At 44.9% G+C, this 20632-nt stretch overlaps 1 pseudogene; it reads left to right on the top strand.

The window, feature by feature from the left end:
• Positions 1-11229: 11229 nt before the first annotated feature.
• Positions 11230-20632, top strand: part of LOC142570708 (uncharacterized) — a 67877-nt pseudogene continuing 58474 nt past the window's right edge.

Genomic DNA, 20632 nt, shown 5'->3' with positions numbered 1-20632 from the left:
GTATTTACGTGCGGGGCTTGCAGCCAGGCGATCCTCGCACGTATCCTAAGCCTGGCGGCTTCAGATGTCATCGATAGCCAGCTACGGCGTTAGCCACCGAAACGACAGGATTGCTCGAAGTGCAGATGTTATGCCAGGCCTTGAGAGGATCGTAAAGCACATGTTGGTCTTGTGGTCGACCGCAATACCTATGGTGGCAGTATACAGTGAGTTCAGACACGGCGGAAGCCCTCATTGTAGTGATTTGCCCACTAAACTAATGGTTGGGGCCGCACCACATCGTGTTTTTGGCTTAAACCTTGTAGTACTCACACAATCCGAGGGGCGGCTACTCGGGCACAATAAACGGTGCTGCCCGCGGTGTGCCAAGTAGACTTGTGAGACTGCTACCAAGAGTTGGCTTCCTCACTCTTTCTGAACGTAGGGCCTGATGCGGCACCAAACCTTCATGCGGCACCAAAATTTCACGCGCCTGCCAAAAGCCAGAAGACTCATTTCATGAATAGCGCTGCTCTTGAAGACAGGTGTCGCACTGCTAGCTGGCGAGCAGGCGCAGTCTGACACAATCAGGGTAATTAATGCAGGGTAATTGAAAGCGAAAATAGATTATCAGGAGTCATCAAAAAGAAAGTGAGAGAAACAGAGACAGTAAATTGGATGCAGAAAATGGATGCAAAAAAACGCCATCGATATTTACAAGAATGGCAAGAAAGGAATGAGAAGGGAAAATCGGTAAGATAACACTAAGGGCAGGGCCTTGCTATTTGAGGTTCGAGATGGTTGTCTAAGGATAGAGACATATCGGAACAAATATTCGCAACTAGGCGATATATGTGTCTGCTGCATCGAAAATCCGTAGACCACTCAACACATCCTAATAGAATTCAAAAGCATTCACTCAGCTACACCCGTAGGTAACGCAAACCTCTCAGAAGCACTTGGATTTAAAGTGCACGGAAGCACCAACCCATCAGCAGTCGTAATAAGCAGAAGATGCTTATAGTATTGGTGAAAAAATATCCAGCAAAGAGATTGGCTAGACCAGATCCGTTGCGGGCATAAGTATAGCGTACACGGTAGATAGACAAGTTTCAAGGAAGAGAACGAAGATTAAGGAGATGCATGCAAACTGCAAGAATGAAAAACATGTATAGCATAGCTTATTAAGTAAAGCACTATTTGTCACCATCCTGTTTCAAAGTCAATTCCGCTAAATAATCATCATCATCACATGGGCTCGTGTGGACTTTAAGCTTTCCATCTCGACTGTACATGTTATAGTCTTGCCGTTTCGCTTGAATTCATTCACACGATAAATACCGATTTCATTCGCTGTTCTTTGTCATTTGGCTGCGTAGCCTATCGGCTTGACATGGTATCTTAAAGCAGTTAAAATTTGGCGTTCACAAGGGAACATATTTTTTTCCAGTCTTCAGCGAATAAATGGACGACGACATTTTACATATTCCAGTCGTTAAGTCTATAGATAGAATATAGTGATAACATTCTCACTTCAAGTAAATTTCATTTGTCTATATGTTAAACAAAGGTTTCCCAACATTCCTTGCCTTGAGAATCCCCACCTGTCTCGCCAGTGTGCTGTGGAGTCCCTTCTCCCACCGCATCACCTTTGTTGTTCGCGTTGTTCAATGGTGTTTTGTAAACAGACCGATTGTATACTAGCATTAAAGGTCGGCATCTACCAACCGCGTAGCGCCGCAGGGGGCGTCGGGCGATTTGAGTGCCACTTTCTATTGCGGACAAAGTGTAATGAGACTTAGTGCGGAATTAAACCAGCCTCTACACATAAAACGGCTACGTGGGTGCATTGGTGTACCTTTAACGGCAATCACTCGTGAGCAAACCCTATGTGACCGACGCCGACGGCCAGCCGCTAACGTGAAAGTGACTTTCAGCTTGCCGGCCGTACAAATGTATTCTTGTTCAGACCACCCCGCGAGCACGAATGCAGGGCGCGCTGCGCGGGCAGGTGTGGGCCCGTGAATAGCAAACGATCAGTCTTGAACGCCGCTGCCATGACGGTGTTTTTTTTTTTTCAAAAACTACCGAAGTGTGCCATGTGGCGTGCTGCGGTTCTTGTGTAAACTTCTTTTGAAATTCCACTGAAAGCGGCATGGGACGAAAGGAACTTAGTTTGGTATCCCGTGTTCTAAAAAACTGTACTGATTTGTAATGTTCTGTACTAATTCTAATGTAAACGTCTTAATCGCACAAGTAGGTAGCGCACTGGTGTAATTCTTCTTACATTCTTTGTGTGAAACATTGTGCGCACATCGAGGAATAAAGAGGACTTACCGTAGCCATATCATCATCATCATCATCATCATCATCATCATCATCATCATCATCATCATCATCATCATCATCATCATCAGCCTAGTTACGCCCACTGCAGGGCAAAGGCCTCTCCCATACTTCTCCAACTACCCCCGTCATGTACTAATTGTGGCCGTGTTGTCGATGCAAACGCCTTAATGTCATCCGCCCACCTAACTTTCTGCCGCCCCCTGCTACGCTTCCCTTCCCTTGGAATCCAGTCCGTAACCCTTAATCACCATCGGTTATCTTCCCTCCTCATTACATGTCCGGCCCATGCCCATTTCTTTTTCTTGATTTCAACTAAGATGTCATTTAACCGCGTTTGTTCCCTCACCCAATCTGCTCTTTTCTTATCCCTTAACGTTACACCCATCATTCTTCTTTCCATAGCTCGTTGCGTCGTCCTCAATTTCAGCAGAACCATTTTCGTAAGCCTGTAGGTTTCTGCCCCATATGTGAGTACTGGTAACACACAGCTGTTATACACTTTCCTTTTGAGGGATAGTGGCAATCTGCTGTTTATGATTTGAGAATGCCTGCCAAACGCACCCCAGCCCATTCTTATTCTTCTGGTTATTTCTGTCTCATGATCCGCATCCGTGGTCACTACCTGCCCTAAGTAGATGTATTCCCTTACCACTTCCAGTGCCTCGCTGCCTATTGTAAATTGCTGTTCTCTTCCGAGACTGTTAAGCATTACTTTAGTTTTCTGCAGATTAATTTTCAGACCCACCCTTCTGCTTTGCCTCTCCAGGTCAGTGAGCATGCATTGCAATTGGTCTCCTGAGTTACTAAGCAAGGCAATATCATCCGCGAATCGCAAGTTGCTGAGGTATTCTCCCTGAACTTTTATCCCCAATTCTTCCCACTCCAGGTCTCTGAATACCTCCTGTAAACATGCTGTGAATAGCATTGGAGAGATCGTATATCCCTGTCTGACGCCTTTCTTTATTGGGGTTTTGTTGCTTTCTTTGTGGAGGACTACAGTGGCTGTGGAGCCGCTATAGATATCTTCCAGTATTTTTACATATGGCTCATCTACACCCTGATTCCGTAATGCCTCCATGACTGCTGAGATTTCGACTGAATCAAACGCTTTCTCGTAATCAATGAAAGCTATATATAAGGGTTGGTTATATTCTGCACATTTCTCTATCACTTGACTGATAGTGTGAATATGGTCTATTGTTGAATAGCCTTTACGGAATCCTGCCTGGTCCTTTGGTTGGCAGAAGTCTTAAGTGTTCCTGATTCTATTTGCGATTACCTTAGTAAATACTTTGTAGGCAACGGACAGTAAGCTGATCGGTCTATAATTTTTCAAGTCTTTGGCGTCCCCTTTCTTATGGATTAGGATTATGTTAGCGTTCTTCCAAGATTCGGGTACGTTTGAGGTCATGAGGCATTGTGCATATAGGGCGGCCAATCTTTCTAGGACAGTGTTCCCACCATCCTTCAACAAATCTGCTGTTACCTGATGCTCCCCAGCTGCCTTCCCCCTTTGCATAGCTCCAAAGGCTTTCTTTACTTCTTCCGGCGTTACCTGTGGGATTTCGTATTCCTCTAGACTATTCTCTCTTCAATTATCGTCGTGGGTGCCACTGGTACTGTATAAATCTCTATAGAACTCCTCAGCCACTTGAACTATCTCATTCATATTAGTAATGATTTGCCGGCTTTGTCTGTTAACGCATACATCTGATTCTTGCCAATTCCTAGTTTCTTCTTGACTGCTTTTATGCTTCCTCCGTTCCTGAGAGCATGTTCAATTATATCCATATTATACTTCCTTATTTCAGCTGTCTTACGCTTGTTGATTAACTTCGAAAGTTCTGCCAGTTCTATTCTAGCTGTAGGGTTAGAGGTTTTCATACAGTGGCGTTTCTTGATCAGATCTTTCGTCTCCTGCGATAGTTTACTGGCATCCTGCCTAACGGAGTTACCACCGCCTTCCATTGCACACTTCTTAATGATGCCCACAAGATTGTCTTTCATCGCTTCGACACTGAGGTCCTCTTTCTGAGTTAAAGCCGAATACCTGTTCTGTAGCTTGATCTGGAACTCCTCTATTTTCCCTCTTACCGCTAACTTATTTATCGGTTTCTTATGTCCCAGTTTGTTCCGTTCCCTCCTCCGGTCTAGGCTAATTCGAGTTCTTACCATCCTATCGTCACTGCAGCGCACCTTGCCGCGCACGTCCACATCTTGTACGATGCCAGGGTTAGCGCAGAGTATGAAGTCAATTTCATTTCTAGTGTCGCAATTCGGGCTCCTCCACGTCCACTTTCGGTTATCCAGCTTGCGGAAGAAGGTATTCATTATCCACAAATTATTCTGTTCTGCAAAGTCTACTAACAATTCTCGCCTGCTCTTCCTAGAGCCTATGCCATATTCCCCCACTGACTTGTCTCCAGCCTGCTTCTTGCCTACCCTGGCATTGAAGTCGCCCATCAGTATAGTGTATTTTGTTTCGACTTTACCCATCGCCGATTCCATGTCTTCATAAAAGCTTTCGAATTCCTGGTCATCATGACTGCATGTGACCAGGATATAGCGTACGCCAACTCCTCCTTAATACAGTTATTGAAACAAATATATGTTGTAATTATTGTCATTCAGCGAACTCGCCATAAATTTTTGCTTAAAGGGGGTTATCATGCACAAGGTCTGCCGCATAATTAATTATAACGCAGCTCTTAGAGCGAGATTTCTCATTAGCATTAATCATGTGAATCTTTATGGCGATGGCTCGGCACTGTTTAGCTTCTCATAACTGACAGCAGGAACGCGGCCGTACCTTGAGTGTGGCCTTTCCTTGAAGCGCGAAGGCGACCAGAAAGAGGAGACCCGAGGCCAGGCATGCCGCGCTGAACGCAAGAAAGGGTGGCACCGCCGGTTCTTGGCCTAAGCCACCGATGTTTCCTCGAGCTTTTCTGGACGCACCTGTATTTTCGCCAATGTCTCTGCAATAGTGATAACAAGCGTTGAACGCTGCGGCATTGTAGTGGCTGTGAAAAATCGCGAGGAAAGCAAGAAAAGTTTTAATAAAGAATACAACTCCTTGCTAAGGAAACTTGTATCCAGAGAGTAAATAACTCTCAAATGACAACGACAATGGCGAGAGTGGCTGTTGGTCAACAATACAAAGTCATGGATCAGGTGAATGAGGCATTTGTGCATGTGTAACCGAGAAGTCGGTGGCGCTAGCCCACAGTAGCGAACGGACAACAGTATTCGCGGCGCGTGCGCCTACTGCTTAGACAATAGTTGCGACGACATTGACGGCTTGATAAGAGTGACAATCGAGTGAAAAACGGTTGCCGGCAGAAATCTCAACGAATTGGCGTGTAAACACAGAGGCAAGCGCTTGGCCTGGCGGATCGTGAACAGGAAAGTACTTTAAGGTGAGGAAATTTGGCCAGCCTACCCCTGCAGAAAACTGTTGTAGCCTCGCAAAACTGCGCGTCACGTTATGAAAGCGTTGCACCCAGAAGACATGCCACTGTGCGCTCGAAGGATTTTTTTTTTCGTTTTAAATTCGAGGAGCAAAGTTGAGGAGCTTGATTCAAAGTTGATTTAGATGAAATAGTAAACACGCCAAATGTGCCTCCGGCTTCTGATATTAGTGCGCTGAATGTGGGGACCATCAGATGGATTGACCGCATCAATGGAGTCCATGCCAATGGTTATTAGAACGGCTGCTTCATATATTTTTGTGCATCCGTTACTGTAACGATGACACACAGGCCATGGTGACGGAAAACTGAAGAGAATTTCTCTCGTTTGGAAGTGCGACTTCTTTTCTTTATTCCTCCTCCGAGTTTCATTCTTCCGTGTAGAGTGCCTCGTCAGCGGCAAGTGCATATATTATTTACTCTTGTTAGAACATATTTTCTGAAAAAAAAATATTTATTGCACCTAGCACTGCTCCGTCCTTTTGGTGAATTTCTCCAAAGATGAAGGGAAATAACAATATCAAGGTATTAAAGGGACCCTGAAACGATTTTACGATTTTGTACAAACACACTGAGACGTTAGAGTAGGTCCTTTTGATCATTATTTGACGTATCTAAGTGATCCGCGTAAAGCGAGTAATTTATTATAAAGTTTTAAAAATGTACGTCGGTGCCGGTCGCGGCAAACCGCTCGGCTCAATTTTCAGCCGCCCCTAACCATTTGACGTAAATTGCCCTAATGATACCTGGACGCGTCATCAATAATTTTTCCAACTTTATAAAGAAATGTTGTTCGTGGGAGTTAGAATGGCAGGTAATTTGTTTCTTTTCATAGAAATACACATAGAATGCAAAAGAACAATTTCTCACTACACTTAAGCACTTCCGGCACACAGGAAGTGTCGGCTGCTTGTATTACAACGTGCTCCATGTTGACGAGAGCTCCGGGTCATGTTGCTCACGATGTTTATTTTCGCAAGCCGCATGGTTCATCCTAGTTACGTTGTGGGTCGCAAACGTAACGACTGGCAATATGTCAAGCTGCGACATCGCGTCGTTCTGGAAGGCCGCAGACGAGCGGAGTGGCTGCAGCGCCTCGGACTGTCGCTCTCCGATCGGCGCCAGGCCTTGCGCGTTTGTGGCCGTCACTTGACGCCGGTGGATTACTAACACAATAGTGTTTCGCGTGTCCTGTACGCGGGTAAACGCAAGCGCAAGCGGGCTAAGCCTGGCCGTTTGGCTGTGCCTTTTTACGGGATGAGCAGAGCCACAAACGTGAATTGTCTGCATGCTGCAGCTACCTGGTGGCAAGAACTCAAGTCAGGAGTTGATTTCTTACTATCTACGCCTTACTTTCTTTCCTTTTGTGCTTTCAACATCTCCTGTGGCGTTGACAAACGCCTGCCCTGAGTCAAAACGGATCAGGTCCGCTTACTTACTTACTTACTTACTTATCAAACACAGTAGCTGTAACGAAGTCTATTATACTTTCCTGCTACTGTAAATTATCCTCAGGAGCCTAATCGTGAACACCTTTCTGTAATGTTTTAAAATGTTTTACACCTGGTAAGAGCAATACTAGCGCGCTGTTTGACTGTTTAAGCTCGGCGCCACGAGGTGGCTGGAACATGCTGACCGATCAATCCGCTCACGTACATCTACACTAAGCCTCCTTCATCAGCTTGAGCTTATGCCTCCACCAATCCGTCGAAACGCCCAGCTGGCCTGTGGTTACCGGAATACCGGACACGCTTGGCGCTGCGACAGAATGCTCGCTGCTTCGATAGCTCTCGCTTGTGGTCCACTGCCAAGCTGCTGGCGGAAAGGTTTGAAAGGCTTCGCGCGCTTGCTCCTATACAACCGGAAGTAGACGCCACGACAAGCCGTCATGACGCAGAGCCAGTGAAGGCGGAGGCTAGGCCCGGTCACTCGGCGAACAACTTGAGGAGAAAATGCATGGCTGTGGAGGAGGGTAACTTGTAATTGTCCGTAGCAGTCTTATTATCAGATGCTTCACACAAATTAAAGTGTGAATGTTTATGTATAGCTGTACCCTACACATCTATATAATTTGTTCCAACCGTTTTAGAGGTCCTTTCAATAATTTTACCCAACAATTATTTATTATTTTAAATTAGGTCACATGTTGCAGTAGACACAAAGAAAGCGATCTGTAGAGCATAGTCTACTAAACTGAATGATATTTGCATTCAGCAACCTGTTTTTACGCCGAATATCTCAAAAGTGGCCCCATTTGTAAATTTTTCGGTTACCAGGAATGTCTTCACGACTAATCGGCTTCACTCTCACAGCTGTGTGTCCCAAAAGTAAACCCAAAGAGTCATCACTGGAATGTAGTTTATTTGCTATATGGTTACTGTGGTTTGTCGTCCACTTCAGGAACAACCAAAACAATTGGTCACACTACGTAAAAATGGTATCACGTGTTCTGCACTGAAAAGCTGAGCGAAAATGTGCATGTAATACGATGCAGTGGAAAAAGACACTTGGAAAATCCGTGAATATATGTACTTCCATATCATTGCTTGAACGTTCTATTGAAATGATGATATGCTGAGGTAGCACCGTTGGATATGAGACCTAGCTGTGTCCCAAACGTTATAACTACACTAATGCGGAGCTCTAAATCACTTTGCGTACGTAAACTGAAGATTGGAAAGTCTGTAGTATACAATTTTCCGTTGCGAAATGTCTATTACTAGTACTGAAAATGTAGCCCAAATTTCCGTTTATGGAATTCTGTGCTTAATCAAATCTCCAGGTCGTCCGTGTGCGGTGCATGTGGCATTTTGCTTAGTTCGGTGCCGTAAAGGTTATTGAAACTCTCCAAGTTCAATCTATCGATCCTTTAGAATGCAAAGTAGGGAATCCTTAAAAGCGAAAATTAATTCAACTCTAGCGCATGCCGCCGAAGGTTCGACATCGCGGCGATCTTGCGCGGTCAATGAAACGCAGAATAACCACCAGCGTTTCGTTTCTGGGTATTTTGTGGCTCATAATGCTATCTGCAGTGGTAAGAGTAGCATTCCTGACTTGAAGGACGTGATTTTGCTAATACCGCCTAATATTTTTTCTCTCTCCCCTCTCAGTCTTTATTGTCCCCTGAGGGGACAATATTATTCGGGTTAAGAGCCACAGAAAACAAATTTGTGAGTGTTTGCCTATCGTCGTGCCTAGTAAAGTACGACAAATTCATTTATCAATCTTGGGAACTCTAAAGGATTCCCAACGATGAAACTGCTGAACATGAAAAGCCAAATTGGTATTTAAGGACTTGGACGAGTTTTCATTCTCAAGAAAGGTACGGCGTTGTTGTCGAAACTATAAGCTATAAAGTGCTCTATAAAAACCGACTGTAAAGGTTTATCTCGCTATCTCGACGGCTCTTGGCAAGGGCTTTCTGGTTGTCGCCAGATAATCGTGTGATCCAAGCTCCACAACTAATAGCGTAATGTCAGTGAGCATACCTTTGTTCAGCGTAGCCCATAAATCAAGAACAAGAACTTTCGTATATGTGTTCCGAATGCACTCAAAACTCTAAATGAGATACAACAACATTATTTAGAATCTGTAGTGGTCCTCCCGAGAAGGGATTCGACTCTGTGCTACATACACCGTGATTTTCCTGCTTTCTTCTGACCATCGCTCGCCCAGGTTAACTAACAACGGTAAGACGAGGATCGCATGCAGTGACGACGATGGAATTGCGAAGAAGCAATGATGTCGATGGAACGACAACGGTATTATCAGGACGATGGCATGGCGATGGCGATAGGGTGGGGCGATCGGATGGGGCGATGGATGGCGATGACGACGATGGATGTTCTGACATGATGGCGATAAATAAACACGACGCAAATAAATACAGAACGATGACGACGGTGGCCTAATCACGACTGATTGACCATTGCTTAATTATGACGGAATGAAGGAAAATTTATGTTATTGTAACGACGAAGCCGGTATGAAGACTGGTGCATGACATCAATTGGATGAGGTTTGTGAAATGATGGCGACGCTGCCACAGCAGCGTAAAAATGGTGGCCTAGCGACAATGGAATCACGACAATTGTACTAGGATGGCGTGACGCCGACAGTACGACGAAAATCAGATGACGGAGCTGTAATGATGACGATGCAATGATTGCGACGGTATCACGACCCCGGTATGACAACAAATGTGTGAAGAGGACCGTAAGTCGACGATGCAACGATGACGATGGCATGACAACCGTGACATAATCACGATAGAATCAAGACAGCTTGATTACAATGGAATGGCGTCGATCAAACTGCGAAGTTGGTAAGACGACGAGGCGTGATAATAATTTGGTGATGTTTCTGAATTGATGACGATGGTAGTACAGCGTTACAACAGCGAAGTGACTAGAACGGAATGATCATGACTGTATGACGGCGACGACACTGCGCATGACCCCATACGTAGCGGCTCACGTTAGTAGACAACAATTTTGTAACATGGCGTAAGACAGACAGACAGAAAGACAGACATAGATAGATAGATAGATAGATAGATAGATAGATAGATAGATAGATAGATAGATAGATAGATAGATAGATAGATAGATAGATAGATAGATAGATAGATAGATAGATAGATAGATAGATAGATAGATAGAAAGTGCCTGAAGTAGGCAAACAATGCCGATTGCATTAGAAAGCGGGGCTGTCCAGAGGGCGCGGTTGATCACTAGCGCCGTTTTCCCCGTGGCCGATGAGCACCGCTAATCTGCACAGCATGCAGCTGCTGTATCGTGGCCTGAGTGCCTCGACTTTCCCATAAACCGACAGACACCACTGACCTAATATTTGCATGGAGCTGCAGTTTTTATAGTCTTCAGTTATATGGAGTTGCAAATAGCATGTCCGGGCCTAATACGGCCCGGGAGAGGCCGGGGCCCGATTGAGGCCCAGGCCCAACCCGACCTCGAAGCACCTATACCCGAGGCCGACCCGGGCCGCAGTTAGCAGTTGCTTACCCGGAACGATGCCGGGTACGTACAGTGCTCTAAATTCCGAAGCCCAGCAGTTGTTTCTTCACGTAAAGAATAACTTAAACTTTGGACGTTCCTTTTCAGTACTGATCTTTTAATGCGATTCACATTCTTTGCCTACTTCAGGGGTTTTAAGCCTATCTATGTATCGTATCTGCCTGTCTCGACTGTTTCGCCGACACAATGGCCGAAGTTGTCCACCAGCTTGGGCTACTAGGCATATGATCATGGTCGTGATGCCTGTGACGTCAGCCTGCAGATAAAACACGAGCACACTTCTTTGGCTGTCATCCCGCACTTATCACAAAAGTCATGTGACTAGCGCTTCTGTATATATTGCACATCATCGTAATAAACGGGGAATTCCCTTTATCACAGCCCGACGATGCGTGTCTGACATGGTGGTAGCGGTGGGATGGGCCGCTCCCGACATAGACTGTCAGGGGCGTATGCAGTCCGACAGTAGTAGCTTGCAAGTGGTGCAAGTCTTCACGGAAGGCACGGCAGCAACGAGCGTCCAGCAACGAGCAACAATGGCTGGGATAAAGCCTCCGCAGCCATTTGATTTCCACAACGCAGCAGACTGGCCCTCTTGGATTGAGGAATTCGAAGACTACAGCTTCGCATCCGGTCTCAGCGAGAAAACGGAAGAAATTCAAGTAAGAACCCTTTTTTACACAATGGGCCGGAAGGCAAGAGAGATTCTTCGCTCGTTAGCGGTAAAAGACGGAGACCTGAAGACTTTCAAGGCCTTAAAGGCAAAGTTTGAAGCCTATTTCGTTCACACGAAGAACAGTGTATGAGAGCACCCGTTTTAACAGACGTCGTCAACAGCCAGGGGAAACTGCAGACGAATTTGCAACCGACCTCCACAAGTTAGCAGAGCGATGCCACTTCGATAACATGAAGGACCGTTTAATAAGGGATCGCTTTGTAGTTGGCCTTCTAGACGAAGCACTGTCGGAAGAGCTTCAAATGTACCCTAAGCTAACATTGGCCACCGCATTAGCAAGGGCCCGAACAAGCGAAACGATAAAGCAGCAGCAAGCAGACTTGAAACAGCGGGAAGGTACGAGCGCCGAAACATATGTTGCAGTGGTAAAGAACAAGAAAACAGAACAGAAGAGAGAATGGAATGCTACACTTGCGCGTCGCAAGAAGACCGCTTCCGTAAAAAGCTGCACTTATTGCGCAGGTTCCATGCACCCGCGAACTAGTTGCCCAGCGAAGCAGCAAAAATGCTTTTACTGCCAGAAGCTAGGGTATTTCGAAAAGGCTTGTAAAATTAAAAACAGAGAAAGAAAACTTGACGGGGTAACGGCACCGGGCTGCCCAGATAACGAGCGCCAATTCCTCGGCACAGTTACACCGCGACAAAGCAAGTTGTCTGCGCACTTCGTGACGGTACAGATAAACGGCCATGAAGTAAAAATGAAAGTCGATACTGGAGCAGAAGTCTCGGTCGTGGGGGAAAACTTCCCAGGAATGCCAAGCCATCCTGAGAAAGCAGGAAATCTAAGGGGACCAAGTGACGCAAGCATTGACACGTGCGCAAAGTTTCAAGCCGAAATCTCATGGAAGGACAATCGCTGCGAGCAGACAGTGTATGTCGTAAAAAACTTGCACATGCCTTTACTAGGGCTACCTGCAATAAATGCCCTTGGGGTAGTTCGATTTTTAGACGAACTAGAAACGTCCGACGAGGTCGCGAGACAGTACCCAGGGCTATTTCAAAGAATCGGATCTATAGCAGGAGAGCACACGATACGGTTGGCAGAAAATGCAATCCCCTACGCAGTGTCAACCCCGCGCAGGATTCCTATCCCGATGAAGCAAGCGGTTAAGGAGGAACTTGACAGGCTTGAGCGGGAAGGCATGATTAGGAAGGTCGAGGATCCGACGGAATGGTGTGCGCCAATTGTGCCGGTTTTGAAGCCATCCGGCTGAGTCAGGATTTGCGTTGACCTCACTCAACTAAATAACTTCGTAAGAAGAGAGCGCCTCCAATTGCCAACCGTAGAGCAGATCATGGGAAGCTTTCAGAAAGCCTCTGTGTTCTCGAAACTAGACGCAAGCTCAGGATTTTACCACATCCAACTTGCGGAGTCGTGCCAAACACTCACCACTTTCATAACACCATACGGCAGGTACTGCTATCGCAGACTGCCGTTTGGTATAACCTCGGCACCAGAAGTTTTTCAGATGAAGTTCACGCAAGTCTTGGAAGGATTAGACGGTGTTTCCAACTACATGGACGATATTCTTGTGTTCGGCGCAAATAAGTCAGAGCACGACTCTCGCTTACGCAAGGTGCTCGGAAGACTACAGCGGGAAGGAGTGACGCTGAACAAAGAAAAATGCTGTTTTTCAGTGCAAGAAGTATCCTCCCTTGGCATGATCTTTGGCGCTGGTGGCGTGAGGCCGCTTCCAGAAAAAGTGCGGGCCATCACAGAATTTCCGAGGCCGCAGAACGTAACGGAAGTTCGCTCTCTTCTGGGAATGATGAACCATCTTGCTAGGTTTCTTCCAGATGCAGCGTCTATGAGCGCGCCTCTATGCAGCCTTCTGTGCAAGGACAATGAGTGGTCGTGGGGACCGCTACAGGAACAAGCGTTTTGCAAAATCAAGGAAACCATCAGCTCGGACAGGTGCCTCGCCATGTACCACCCTCTCTACGAGACAATAGTCTCGGCTGATGCTTCATCGTATGGTCTCGGTACTGTATTATTTCAGATCCAACCATCCGGGGAACGACGACCGGTTGCTTATGCCTCGAGATCGCTGACAAAGACGGAACAAAAATATTCTCAAATAGAGAAAGAGGCGTTAGCTCTGACGTGGGCAGCTGAACGTTTCGACGAATTTTTAAGAGGTATGAAATTTTTGTTCGAAACAGATCACAAGCCTCTACTTCCGTTGCTCGGTCGTAATCCTCTGGACGCTATGCGGCCTCGCATCCAAAGATTCAGAATGCGTTTGATGAGGTACTGCTTCACACTAACGCACGTTCCCGGCAAAAGCATTGCGACAGCCGACACCTTATCAACAGTACGAGCGAACGCTACTAACCATACTCTAGGCGCCTTGACAGACTCAGATGTATCTGCTTTCGTTGATGGAATCGTTCAGGGCCTACTGGCTACAGAAAGCATGCTTAATCTCATACGAGCTGAGCAACAAAAAGACCAGGAATGCTTGTCATTGCTGAAAGCCTGCCACCACGGGTGGCCAAGAAAAGAAAGGCTCCCAGACGTTTTGAGGCAATTTTGGCCCGTCCGTGCTAACATTTCAGTTTGCAAGAACCTGTTGCTGAAAGATGCTCGCATTATTGTTCCGCGAAATCTGCGAGAGGAAATGATCGAACGACTACACGAAGGGCACCAAGGTATCGCTCGCTGCAGAGCAAAAGCAAAGGAATCTGTTTGGTGGCCGGGGCTCAGCAAAGAGATAGCAAAAGCTGTAGCTGATTGCCATGTGTGTGCGAGTGAACGTGTTCAGTTCGCGGAACCAATGATTCTCTCGGAAACGACAGAACTACCATGGCAAAAAGTCGGCGTGGACTTGTTTGAAATAAAAGGCGCCGTGTATCTTGTTGTGGATTATCATTCCAGATATCCAGAGCTGGCCTTGCTGAAAGGCGATACGTCATCAGAAGCGGTTATGAACCATCTGAAGAGCATCTTCGCCAGGCACGGCATCCCAAACACCGTGGTATCCGATAACAGACCACAATTTGTCTCGTTTGCTTTCAAGCGTGTACGGGTTCAAGCACGTCACAACTAGCCCGCTCTTCCTGCAAGCCAACGGCGAAGCTGAGCGCATGGTAAGAACGATAAAGCTACTTTTGAAGAAAGCAGAGGACCCCTACATTTCTTTGCTGAACTACCGGAACTCGCCGGGTCCCACAGGTTACAGTCCAGCACAACTTTTGATGAGCCGTCGACTTCGCTCAAGAATACCTTGCGTTCAATCTCTGCTAAAACCCTGTGTCGTTAGCTCTTCGTGGCAGAAAATGGATGAGGAATACAGAAACAGGCAGAAAAGATACTTTGACAAGCGTCATGCTGCCAGGTCTTTGCCCAGACTTTCTGCAGGAAATCGAGTGTGGCTGAAAGACAAGGGTGCTCCCGGAACTATCCTGCGGCCGTCCCAAACGCCACGGTCCTACTGGGTTGGGACCACCAAAGGCGCCGTTCGCCGGAACAGACGCCATCTCCTCCTACTGCCAGAGACGGGAGACGATGACAGTGTTCTATCGGCGGTTCAACGGGATCACCATCAAGAAGAGTTCGACGTAACACCGAAGCCACAAGTTCCCGAACTGCCCGCCAAATTACCGGCTACAACGCCAGTGAAGTATGCCGGTGTGCAGCAGCCGTGGGATGGTCACGCCAGCAAAACCACCGGACATCATAGAACCACCCGCTGCGGTCGCGTAATCAAGACGCCGAAACGACTTGGAGTTAATCATTAACTATGAACTGTGTTGTTGAGTTATTGTGAATGTACTTAGCTTGCAAAAAGGGAAAGATGTGACGTGAGCCTGCAGATAAAACACGAGCACGCTTCTTTGGCTGTCATCCCGCACTTATCACAAAAGTCATGTGACTAGCGCTTCTGTATATATTGCACATCATCGGAATAAACGGGGAATTCCCTTTATCACCGCCCGACGATGCGTGTCTGACAATGCCGACATGGTCGTTCAATTCTCGTCACTGAAGTTTTGTTATCGAACTTTGGTCATGCCGTTGTGGTCACAACTTTTACGCCGACCCTGTGGGCAAAGTTGTCGAGTAGCTTGCGCTACTAGGTATGTACTTGTGGTGGAGATGCCCTAGGGGTCGTTGTAACATCATTCCAGCTTCGCCAACAATCCTATCATCATGGCGTCGTCGCGACCTCATCGTGATCATACTGGTTTCACGATGCAGTCGCCGTTACGCCATTGTCATCATACACTCCTTGTCAACCGATTGTCCTCATACCTTTTCATGCCTCCCGTGTAGTCGTCATACAGTTGTCGTGATTCCGTCGCGATCATTCTATCGTCTTCATTCTAACATCGTCATGTAGCGTTGTCACACAGTCGTCATCATGCCATCGTGGCCACATTACCTTCGTCGTTCTATTGACGTCTGTCCGTCTGCGTGATGCTATCTTAATTATGCTGTCATCAATTATCCGTGATTATGCTGCCGCTGTCATACCAATGTTGTCATGGCGCCATCTTCAAACAATCGCTATTATGGATCCGTTGCTATATCGTCGTCGCCGTGCCCCCTTCGTGATGCCATCCTCGTCATTCCAGCTTCGTCACCCGGCTGTCACCATCCATCGTCGTCATACATTCATCGTCATCCAATTGTCCTCATATTGGAGCCATCATGCTGTCGTCTTTATACCAACGTCACCGTTTTAGAATGATCATATGACTGTCATCACCTCGTTCTCGCCATACCGCCTTTGTCAATCTATCGACGGCATTCCTTTTTTCATTCCATAGTCGTTACTGCGTCGGCGTCACACACTCATCGTCATGCCGCCATGCTCAAGCCTTGCTATGGCAAGTGAATTTCAATGTAAGATGGGAGAATACCGGCTTAGGCCACCACATCACCAAACCGGCGGAAGTCTCACAATGACAAGTACAGATGTTGAACAAACGTGACTACAAAAATATGGTGCATTGCTACATGCTCGAATGCTAAGCATTGCTATCGGTAATCATCACGAGATTTATTCTACAGCAACATTATTAAATATTCCTTTCTTTCAATAACAATTGTCGCTTGGAGTCTATTACTTGAGGATGTGGTATTCCGCAGCAATCTTGATGTCTTTTACAGCCCGCGTAATAATGCCTTGATGGCCCTCAAGATCATGTATGAATTCAGAATAATGTTGGAGTAATCCATGAAACGCCCTTAAATTTGCAAATGTTGGCTTCTATTTTCGTGAGCCATTGCTTATCCCAATAGCCAAGGTGTCAAGGTCAGGAAGAACTCCATTGATATCTTCATAATTGTTTTTATTTATCTGTCGATAACTCAATCGGTAAACAGATGAACCCTGAATAATTTTACTTAATCACACTGTGGTGTCGTGCTTAGTAAAGTCAAGCCTAGGTTGCTTGAGTCGCGTGCACACGAATTAAAATAAACGGATTGGTAATAATTCAAGAGTTCAAAATTGAAATTTGCTGTCAGCGCTTATCACGTTTAACCTTGTTTCGTTTATAGCCATGTTTTGTTGTTATTCAAACAAGAAATTATTGAAACATAATTTAAACACTGGGTAATTTCCAGTGTAAATTACCCACTGAATCGTAAGCCGTTTTATCAGCGGAGGCTGATGACGCCACCATAGCGAAATAAATTAGCAATTTATTCACCGCGGCAGCAAATCAGCATTCTCAGCAGTAATTAAGAGCTTTGCAGAAATTGAGTATTGTTTTTCCCTTTTTGTTTACGTCATTCTAAAGACCTAGTAAGCATCTCCATTGTTCTTTATCAGCTGAACTAGGCACAAGCTTCATATTTTTAGAAATTACGCATGTTACGTCAGACGTGTATAAAGTTTCATTGCTGTCGGGCAATTACAGCGTTCTGCGAGCGTTGTGCTCAAGTTCTTAAGCGTCTTGGGAAAACGAGACCTGTCGCTGGCTTTCAATGCGGATAAAATGGGCTCAAGCGTGCATACCTTGCAAAATCACAAGCAGGTAGAGTTTCAAGCAGGGGGTTAACATTACTAGCAATTCAAATTCCTTCTGCAACTGCTCGACAGAAACAGGCTCGCTGCAAATATTGCTGGATTTTGTAAGGTGGCACACAGGCTGTGCATTTCTTAGATTGTCAGGGTTTTTTTTGATAATACTTGAGCCATATATTAAGAATAACTAGAGAATAAGAGAACGTCTGCAATGCGACTTGCAGCGTACCGTTCTGCAATATTCCGGTGCACACTGAAGTAGCGTCTTCTATGTTGTTTGAGCTAGGAGTTATATATTTCCAGAAGTAGGCGTTAAATAATTTTTAGCCAACCAAACCCTCTTCTTAATAACATTCCTGCCTTCTACCTTTCCTTTCTCCTCTTCCTTCCCAAGCAGCTTTACAAACATATTCTACCAACAAATATAATATTGTACCTAGAACTTAAGAGATGCTTTAGTTCGAGGCCTCCTATCTAAACATATGCCAAAGGAAAAATTATTTGCGTCGACAATCACTGCACCAAATGTGATTAGGTTACTTGCATTTAAAACAAAGGGTTAAAATCTAGGGATTATTGCTAACAACTTTTTTTATTTAGGCCGTCAATTTTTCATAAAGCTTGTTGAAAATCGCTAATATTCTTCCAACAAATCTACAACTATTTAACTCAGCAAGAAACAACGGTATTTTGCAATTCTGTAAATTGCATATAATAGTACATCTAAAGCGGACAAAATTGATGCACTAAACACGGCTGTCAAATTGACCCCTAATATATCAGTTGGACTTTTGCAAAGCCATTGTAAACAATGTAACATATTCACGTAAGATATAAACTGAGACACCAAATTTGTTCGCTTTGGCTGCTTTAATGGATGCAGTTTACAGTACTGCCATATCTATTCTCAGTGCCGAGCGACAAATTTGTACACTTCGTGATTCCATTTTTTTTTTATTCTTAGCAATTTTTGAAGGTATCATTTAAAAAAATGTTTACCCTAAATTTAAATTCTGCTTGCAACAGTCACCGAAATTTAACTTTCTCTCTGAAATGCAGCATATTTCATTAAAATCGGCCCAATGGTTATTTCCGGAAAATCATTTCTGCATCTTGCATGTATTTGAATAGGCAGTGTCGGAGTGGGCCCGAGCTAAAGCTTTAGCTCTGGGGCTCCTACTGAATACACGCGAAATCGGCAGACGCTTTTCAGAGCAACAACTGCGCCAAATATGAGTTATGTGGAATTTAGAAGAAAAGGTGAAAATATTGTGATTGGGGAAAGCGATATTTCATTGATGCTGCCTTTACTTTCTTCAATATATAAATATCGCAAAATTTCTACAAACTAAACTTTACGCGCAGAACTCAACCTCAGCAACTAAAAACTATGTCGCAATTCTGTATACTGTACCTAATAATACATCTAAATTGGACAGTAATGATATACGCCACCCTGAAATACAGCACTAATTTGTGAACCTTGCATTCGCAAAACCCTCCCGAACATTTTAACCATTTCACATAAGTTGTAATCTCATCTAAAAAAATTTGTTCGCTTTACATGCTCCCGCAGCAGCAGTTTCTAGAAATACGAATTTGTTTTGCACGGCTGAGTTGCGGATTTGTAAACTTCATGCTTCTGTTTTTCACGTTCATCTATTTTCTGCAATTAATGTGAAACTTCCCATTTTCTAAATCAAAATTCTGCTTGTCGTAGTCACTTCGATTTCACTTTCTCTCCTAAATGCAACAAATTTCATTGAAATCAGTTCGGCAGTTTCCTCATAAAAGCATTCCTGCTTTTTGCATGTATTTGAGTAGCACGCATCGGAGATAGGCCAGAGCTAAAGCTTCTTGTTAAACAAGAGGTCACGCCGGTTGTATAAGAAACCCACGAAACAGAAGTATGACACATCTGCAAGCGCGTGGCCACCGTGCTGCAGAAATAAAGAAAGAAGCTGAACAAAAACGTATTCAGCGGAAGCTTCGCGGGAGCCGTTATCTCGGCCAGACATATATGCGGAATGAAAACCAGCTGCCTGGTCAAGAGTCTAGCGAATTCGTCGATTCATTGCCAGTAGAGCAAGTAGCTGACCGTCTTCGAGATAACGCGGGTACATAAGCGCACTTGTTTCCATGTGCCAAGGGGAAGCGACAGTCTCCGGGTGGGCTTGTATTTATTCTCTTTTCTTTAGTTGTGCGTCATGGCGCGATTTTCAAAATCTTTAGGGGCGCTATACCGCGTGGCGGCGAAAAGAAGGAAACCGAACGGAAATGTCCGTAATTCCTGGGCATGGGTTCTGTGGGTGTTATAAACACCAGTCCCGTCACCTCATAATGAAACCTGCACGTATAATGCCCAGCATAGTTAATTTTATCATAACCAGAGGGCATATTAAACTCGTTTTCCTATTTTTATTGTTTCAATTGGCTGGACCACCCCGTTTTCTGTTCGGGACACGTAGTATGTATCGATACTGGTAGCTGCATCAGCAAATGATGATGATGATGATAAAGTCTCAATTAATGGCAGAAACTCCCTATGGGGGAACAGCCACAAATCGGGTGGTAATATGATTGAAAAAATGAAATAAGGAAAAGAAAATTATAACCTAAGATGCAAAATAAACTGTGAATACATGAGATAAAGTACTGATCAATACTATAGTCAGCCTTGTGTTGATAGGAATATTAAAACAGATTTAGAAAATTGTAGCTGAAATAAATGAATCAGAGCATATAAAAGATATGAGCAAGTTAAATTTTGAATTACTATACTAAGATTTAAGCTGTGAATTTGTGCTTTTACTTTTTGATTTTTCAAAATTGAAGTAGTAGTAAATCAATTGTGGAAACTACAAAGTATTAACAAGGCATTCTTTTTGTGCCACATAGAAAATTATAAATGGCTGGGCAAACGTTCCTGTGGCTGTATCCCAATACTGTTGCTCCAAGGGAGAGTATAACAGTACTGCTTAAAGGCAATGGTAAATTTTGAAGCGGAATTTCTAGACATAGTTTTCGATGGGTAGAAAACCACCGACACAATAAAAAAAATGTTATCTATGGATTGCGGCTCATTGCAGA

This window comes from Dermacentor variabilis, chromosome 2 (assembly GCF_050947875.1).
Source record: "Dermacentor variabilis isolate Ectoservices chromosome 2, ASM5094787v1, whole genome shotgun sequence".
Lineage (NCBI taxonomy): Eukaryota > Metazoa > Arthropoda > Arachnida > Ixodida > Ixodidae > Dermacentor > Dermacentor variabilis.
Note: the sequence above shows the minus strand (reverse complement) of the source record. Positions and strands in the feature narration are given on the sequence as shown.